The following is an 8,139-nucleotide window of genomic DNA, read 5'->3' on the forward strand; positions in this document are numbered from 1 at the left end:
ATATGTACTGCATATGTGGTTCCCAGATATGCTTGAGAACCAGAAACACAGGAAACCAAGTTCAAGATGGATGATGAGCTGATGGAAGACAAATTCAGAGGGAGGCAGAAAATGGGGCAGATGGGATGATCAACTGAGCATTCACAACCAGAACTTGGTTGTTATCTTTACCAGAGTTATTTAAAGCGTACATGCATGTCAGGGAGAAACAGAGGAACCAAAGGCTCCCTTACATGTTCATTCAGATGAGCAAGAGACATTTCTAACTCCTTAGAAACATTTGAGGGGTAGGAGAGATCAGAATTCCTTGTTCACTATAATGACGTTTTGTTTGTGTTGCCTTTTACCTCATTTTTTAAGACTTTATTTCCATTTTGATTTATATGTATGTGTCTGTCTCTGTGTGGGCATGCACACATGTTCATACCGTTGCTAAAGAAGCCTGAAGATGGGCTAGGATAGTTGGGAACTGGACTCCCAGGCCATGAAAGCCACCCAACATAGGTGCTGGAAACCACAAGTGTTTTCTCTACAAGAGCAGCAAGCGCTCTTACTGCTGAGTCACCTCGCCAGTCCTCTTATTGCATTCTAAGGTCCCAGGGTTCACAAAGGTTGACATCCAAATGCTACCTGTCAGTTATTTTCCACTGGAAAATACACAGGTAGCATCAGCTCACAGTGAGCGGTTTCTAGGGTTGAGCATTTCATCCCATACTTACACACAGTCAACCCACTTCCTCTCATACATAGCTGTGCAGAGTGCGACCTATGAACATCATCTTCACTTTATACATGAGGAAACCCAGTCTTCGAAGATTAAATCATTTGATGCAAGTTCCACAGCTGGAAGGCACGGAGCTGGAAGATGTGGATAGATGTGACCTCTGAGCTTAATGTTCTTAAAGCTACAAGATCTCCAACCCCCACTATGCCATCGTGTACATTATACATTTATTTCTAGAGTGCAAAATCAAGTGATATGAGTATTTCCAAAGAAATTATAGAGCCAGCGGCATCTTGTAAGCTAATTTCCCACGGGAACAGCTAACATTGCCAATTTGACTTGGACCTAGAACCTTAGGAGCCCAAAGTCTACACATATCTATGAAGGACTTTCTAGACTTTGTTAACTGATGTGGGAAGAGCCACTTTGAATATGGTGGCACTATTATGTGGACTGGAGACCCAGGCAGAATGAAAAGAAATCTGAGCAGCAACATTAATCTCTGGCTCCTGGCTGCAGATGTAATGTGACCAGCCGCCTCACACCCCTGCTGCGTGACAGGCTGCAGATGCAATGTGGCCTCACACCCCTGCTGCATGACTATGCCCACAAACTATGAATGAGAATACACCCTTCTTCTTTAAGTAGCTTTCGTCAAGTATATTGTCACAGAAGCAAAACACTCCCACTTGCCAAGAGAACCATTGCCTGTCCTGTTGGTGTACATCCCAGTTCCCAGGACAAATTCCATTGCAAGCCCTTCCCATAGCCCAAGAAAAATCCCTAATAAATCCAAATGACCTTGGGTCTAGACTCAGCCAGGCCATCTGGGTGCTGTGTCTGTCTGTTTGCTGGCTGGATTTGGAGATGAAAATGAGTCTGTCTGTGGTGTTAAACAGATAGCAGAAGCAAGGGAATGGTCTGGAATAACCAACCATATCTAACCACTGTATTCTTATCTCAGTGAGAAAATAAATGTTTCCATTTCATTGTCCACAAAGGATGCTTCAATATAGGCAGCTGTATTAAAAACTAAAAGAGGTATTCCCGGGCCAAGGCTTCAGAGCATTCAAAATTACTAATGAAAACACCCACAATGTTTTTATTCATAAAATATTTAATTAAGGGTAACCTTCAATTAGCAACAACCTCCATGGCCTTAGCTTTATCTTACGCTCTCAATTCATGATAATGTGAATCTAATAGACCCATAGCTTCGATGTCATTCAAAACTAATGGTTTTTCTTAAAACCATTTTTCTTAAAACCTGCATTTTCATTGCAGGTTAAGATTCCTTCATTTGTATGCATTATTTGAGAATTTTTTTTCTGGAAACAATGAATATCAAAGAAGGCCTCTGAGCTTTTTCAATAGCATTTCTCTCCAGTAACTATGAGTTTCTTGTAGAGGAACTACTCTAGCTGTTTTGTTTATCAAATTGCAGAGAACTTGGACCTGTTCATTTGAATATAAAAGAGATAGGAAATGGGTAGATTATAGAAAGACAGCAGATACTTAGACAGACCAATAATAGATAAAGATGGACAGGCAGACAGAATTTGTTAGATGATAATAGTTACTAAGGTTTATGTCCAAACAAAGAAGAAAACACACAATAACAACATCTTTGTTGATCCTTAAAGGAACACTGTATGAAACTTAAATTTGTTTGTTTGTCTGGTTGTGTTGTAACTCGGCATGAGTGGGACCCTTGTGGCATCCCATGGTGGGTGAGAGACAGACAAATATGGCATACAGATGATGGTGATGGTGACGGTGAGGGCAGTAATGATGGTGGCGTCAGTGAAGATGATGGTGATGATGGTGATGGTGAGGGTAATAAAGATGGTGGTGTTGGTGATGATGATGGTATGATGGTGACGGTGAGGGTAATAGTGATGGTGGTGTTGGTGATGATGATGGTATGATGGTGATGGTGAGGGTAATAGTGATGGTGGTGTTGGTGATGGCAATAGTGATGATGGTAATGGTGAGGGTAATAATGATGGCAGTGTTGGTGATGATAATGGTATGGTGTGTGTAATAATGATGGTGGCATGGGTGATGGTGAGGGTAATAATGATGATAGTGTCAGTGAAGATGATGTTGCTGGCCATGGCAATAATGATGGTGGTGTTGGTGAAGATGATGGTGATGGTAATAATGATGGCAGTGTGGATGATGATGATGGTGATGATGGTGATGGTAATAATGATGGGGGGGTGGTGATCGTAAGTCACAACCACAATTATTTAAAAGTCTATGTGGGTCTAGAGAGATGGCTCATGATAAAAGTGCTTACTGCTAAGTCTGACCCACTGAGTTCATTTCTGGAATAAAAGTGGTATAAGAAGAGAAGCGACTTCAAAAGTTCTCCTCTGACCTCCACACAACCCCCCCTTCTTCCTCCCTCTCTCCTTCCCTCACATAGCAAATAAAACTTCAAGAAAAATATAAAAAACTCAGTGTGCTAGGCTTTATATTTGCACTTCATACTCGTATATACTATGTCCTAGGCACAATAACACAACTTTAATTGGCACTTTCTAAAGTAATGAGCTCCAAGACTGATTGAGCACATCACAAGTCACAAAGGTAAAAATGCAGGCCTCGTGGCCAGAGCTCAGGTCTGTCTGTACCAGAGCCCACTGCAGCCCCTTGCCTCACCGCACACCTTGTCTCTCCTCACATGGCCCAAACTCGACAGTTTGCCTGTTGGGAAGGCTCTTCTGTCTCTGTGTTTACCCTCAGAGGTCAAACTACAGTGTGTCAGGGAGGCTCTGCTGTCACACACGTCCTGGCGATTATATTTTGAGAGCTGAGTAAACAACATCCTCTTTTAAATGTAATACCAGTGGAAATTTTAAACCTATCAGAAAGTCACACCTTAGTTTAAGCTAATTCTGTTTAGACCTGAGCAGCATACTCAGTGCCTATCAACTGTGGTCAGACGAGTCAGCTCCTGCTTTCCATTTAGCCTGGGACACTGCAAAAGAGAAAGAAGTTGCTTTTTTTTTTCTTATTTTTTAAAAATATGCTTTTCAATTTTTTAAACTAGGTCTGGATTTATGGAAAAATCATAAATATAAAGCAAAATTAGTACTATACATTTATCAAAATTAACTAATAGTGATACAGTATTATGGTCTGTACTTAATTCAGGTTAAGTGTGTCCACCTGATGTCATCTACCTGGCCCAGAATTCCATGTGGGCAGAGTAACACATTTAGTCCCAGTGTCTCGTTAGCATCCTTTGGCTTGGGTGGTATCTCAGAGGAACATGTTTTTTCTCATCTGCAGTTTGTCTAGCATCTGTGACTGCTCCTATTGAACTGTAAGAGGAAGTACACCAAGGCAGATACGATATGGTGGACATGCAGTATCAAACACATCACTCAAACCATTACTTAAACCTTGGTCTTGTCAGAGCACTGTTTCTAAGCTTTGCCATTTGCAAGATGTGGTAAATACATTTTCACCACTGTGCTACAAATACTGACAAGAAGCAGCGTATGGGAGGAAGATTTCACTCCATCTGACAGCTCAAATGAGTATGTCCCGCCATGGTGAGAGAGGGGTGGTGGCAAAGGCAGTAGGCCACTGGACACAGCCCTCTCAGGCCATAAAAATCCAAGGCTCTGCCTCAGAACCCCACTTCCTCCAGCAAAGCTCTGCCATCCAAGGTTTCCAGACAGCACCATCTGGGAGCCAAGTCTTGAAACCCATGAGCCTCTAAAAGGCATTTAACACTCAAACCATAGCACGGTTCCTTTCACACCCTACTCTTTAGATGGAAGCACTACATGCAGAGCTGAGACTCATGTTCCCTTCCTGGAAAAAATAGTAACTATATGAGTTATTGGGTTGCTTCTGCATTGGGGGTTTATTTGTTCCCCATCATTTATTGACTTATTTAATTATTAATATAAAACAGACTCGTGTGTATTTATTCTAAGCTGTGGTATTTCGTCAAACCCACCTTTATTCTTGTGGTTCTAATTGCTCCAGCTCTGTCCACCACCATCACCTCCTGTTGCCTTTGATATATCTTTCGCCCCATCGTTATGGATTTTTGTCTTCAGTGGATCCATACTTCCTGCCACTGTAAGGTGCTACAGTTTTGTACCAGGTACTTCTTTTTCTTCAGTCTTATAATCACATCTCTTCAAAGATCCCTACTTTCTTTCACTAGAAATTGGCATTATTAGAAAATGCTATTGTAACTAGGATATATTGGTTCTTGGGATGCTTGTTACTACTGGAATGTCATTACTTCTAGGTCAGCACAGTTGGCAAAAGAGTATACTAGCAACAGTGGACGGATGGAAGACTAGATAGATAGATAGATAGATAGATAGATAGATAGATAGATAGATAGATAGATGATGGATGAACGGATAGACAGATAGATGGATAGATAGATGGATAGATTCATTCATAAGCACTTCCATATATTGTATTTCTATTAGTTCCAACCATTAAATCTCTATTAGTTAAACATGAGTTCTTACAAATGACTGAGATCAGCTGAACTGAAATCAATTAGGGTTTGCAAGATGGCTTGGTGAACAAAAGCACTTGATGCCAAGCCTGTTGACAAACCCAATTCCTGCAACTTATCCTCTGACTTCTGCATGTGCACCATGGCATGTGTGTACCTGCACACATACAAGAAATAAATTGATGTACCTTCCTTTTTTAAAAGAGCAAGTTATGTAAGCCCAGGTGGGTGAGGAGCTGTAGAGTACTGGTAATGTTTTGCAAGTTCCCCATGAAACTGAAACATGATTTATCCTTCAGTGTCATGGATGATAATGAAGATAAAACAGGAGAGCAGGTGCAAAGGCACTGTGAAACATTCCTGGGAAATCACTGGCTTAGATTACCAGTAGATGAAAGAATTAGTAAAAGTGATTTCCTAGTCTCTCATGCCATTATACCATTAGAATTTTTCTAATTTTTAAGTCGATTTGATATTTATTTAGACTACAGAAGCAGCAGCATTGATTATCTATATTATAAATAAGATTATTTATATCTTCTTATTTATAATTTATAAATATTATAAAGAAGAAGAGTGATTATAAATGTTATAAATAAGAAGAAATAGAGTCACCCAAAGTTACTATCAACAAGATCCAGGTGAGAATAAAATTCCAGATGGAAGAAACACACAAGCAAATATTCATAATTCGCAAGGAGACATAATTCACCAAAACACAAATAGGTAATGAACACTCATGATATGTAAAGTGCTGTTCTAGGTACCTTTGTCAGAATGTCACACAGCAATAGTCACCATTAAAATAGTATAGAGCACAAGTTTTAAAAGGTCTTAAGAGTAAAAGCCCAGGTCAGATATTGGAGAAAATTCTGAGAGATCAAAGAGACAAAGGAGCAAAACCATGGCCATCTTATCTCTTAACTTCTCAGGGAAAAAGAGTGATACATAGATTAATAGAAATGAGTTAATTGAAGTTGTAAGAGCTAGCTAACAATAAGCCTGAGGTAGTAGGTCAAACAGTTTATAATTAATATAAGCCTCTGTGTGTTTCTTTGGACTGAACAGCTGGAGGACCCTGCAGGACACATGCTTCTATCCACAATAGTACACCGAGAGTATATAAATAGGTATTTGTTCTTTGTCTTTGTTCTTTCCACTTGGTTCTTAGCCCAGAGAATCAAATCCATTTAAACTTCCCAAAGTGGCAGAATTGTTTTTGTTTTGTTAATGGAAGGATCCTCTGGAGAGCTTCAGGCTGGGCTGGTTACCAGAATACCAACCAGGAGACTAGATGTGGTCCTACCCACACAAGAGCGTGGAGAGCAAGTAAAGGGACTTGGAGACTGAATTCAAAAGATGCTGCCAGAACACAGTCCGTGAAGGAAGCTGTGTGAGGTTCCTGAGACCTTCTGAGAAAAGTCCGAGTAAACAAGACAAAAGTCTTGTAACCTCTGTCCCCCATAATATGGCTTATTCTTGGAGTGAGCTTCTACGCCCCTCTCTGGTGTAATAATAGGAGTTGTTTCCTTTAGAGTACCTATCATTTTACACATTATTATTCAGAATGATGTTTCCAAGCAGGAGTTGTCCTCTAGAATATATACAGAACTAATATGACCTGCCCTCTAGACTGTAGAAGCCTAAACTCATGTGACCTTGCTCTTGTGACTGCGCATGACTTGAACTCAAGTGAACTTTGTTCATATGACTCTGCCTAACTCTCAGAATGCCTTTAAAATATAATTCATCTGATACCATGAGTGAAGTTGGCTATTGCATTTGACTTTAGTCTGCCTCATTTTAGGCTCCATTCTCCCAGGTTCACATGACCAACTAGAGCAGAACAGTGGGTGACAACCTCATCAACCAAGCCTGAATAAAGAAGCTGCAGGGAACTTCCGAATTGTGGCCATATCAATGGCCCAGATGCAGGCGAACCATGACTGCACCAAAACAACAGCTCCTAGATGTGGGACTGTTCTCCTTCTCGCCAGTCTTAGCATAGCTGTTCCTGTCACTTAGGTCATTGTGGTGATATTAAATATAGTACCTTATGACGTAAACAGTTTCTAGCTGTTATGCAACAGAAGAGCAGCTTCTCTAGAACACATGTCACAGACATCGAGCCTATGGATAGGAGAGCTTGGGAGATGTTTGACTATTACATGGATGAGAAAAGCCATCAACAAAATCCCCTTGAGGGTTTAATATTCTCACTGAAATATGCCTTGCTTCTATCGAGGGTCATGTCATGCTTTTTGGCTTGGAGAGTTTGAGAAGGTAACCGTATATGTTTTCTCACAATATAACAACCTGACTGTAGCAACTAGCAGGAGAAAGGATGTTTTGGCTCATGGTTCAAACAGTTCAGTTCATGGCAGAGGAGAAAATGTGGAGCCTGGGAGTACTCTAAGCTCATGGCCCAGCCCTCACATGCTCAGGGCTGGGGCAGCAGAAAATGAGACTGGAACCCTTAAGTCCCACGCTTTTCAAAGAATCAGTAACTTTGAACTACCTGCCTAGGCATACCTGACTGTGATCTGTGACCCTCGACATACCCCTAAATCATGTCCTTTAAAAACTGCACTCTTGGGACATGGCTCAGTAGATACACTGCTTGTTCCACAAGAATGAAGACTAGAATTAGCAACCTTGGAAGACAAAGTAGAGCAGGCACGTAGCTGTCTGTACTCCCAATACTCAAGAGACAGAGACCAGAATCTACTGTTTTGTTGCTGTCAAGAGATACCAAGACCACAGCAATTCTAATAAAGGAAAACATTTATTTGGGGATGACTTACAGTTTCAGAGGTTTAGTCCACTATCGTCATGGCAGGAAGCAAGGCAGCATGCCAGCAGACATGGTGCTGGAGAACTAGCTAAGAGTTCTACATCCTGATCTGCAGGCAGG

The sequence above is a fragment of the Microtus ochrogaster genome, chromosome 7, assembly GCF_000317375.1.
Source record: "Microtus ochrogaster isolate Prairie Vole_2 chromosome 7, MicOch1.0, whole genome shotgun sequence".
NCBI lineage: Eukaryota > Metazoa > Chordata > Mammalia > Rodentia > Cricetidae > Microtus > Microtus ochrogaster.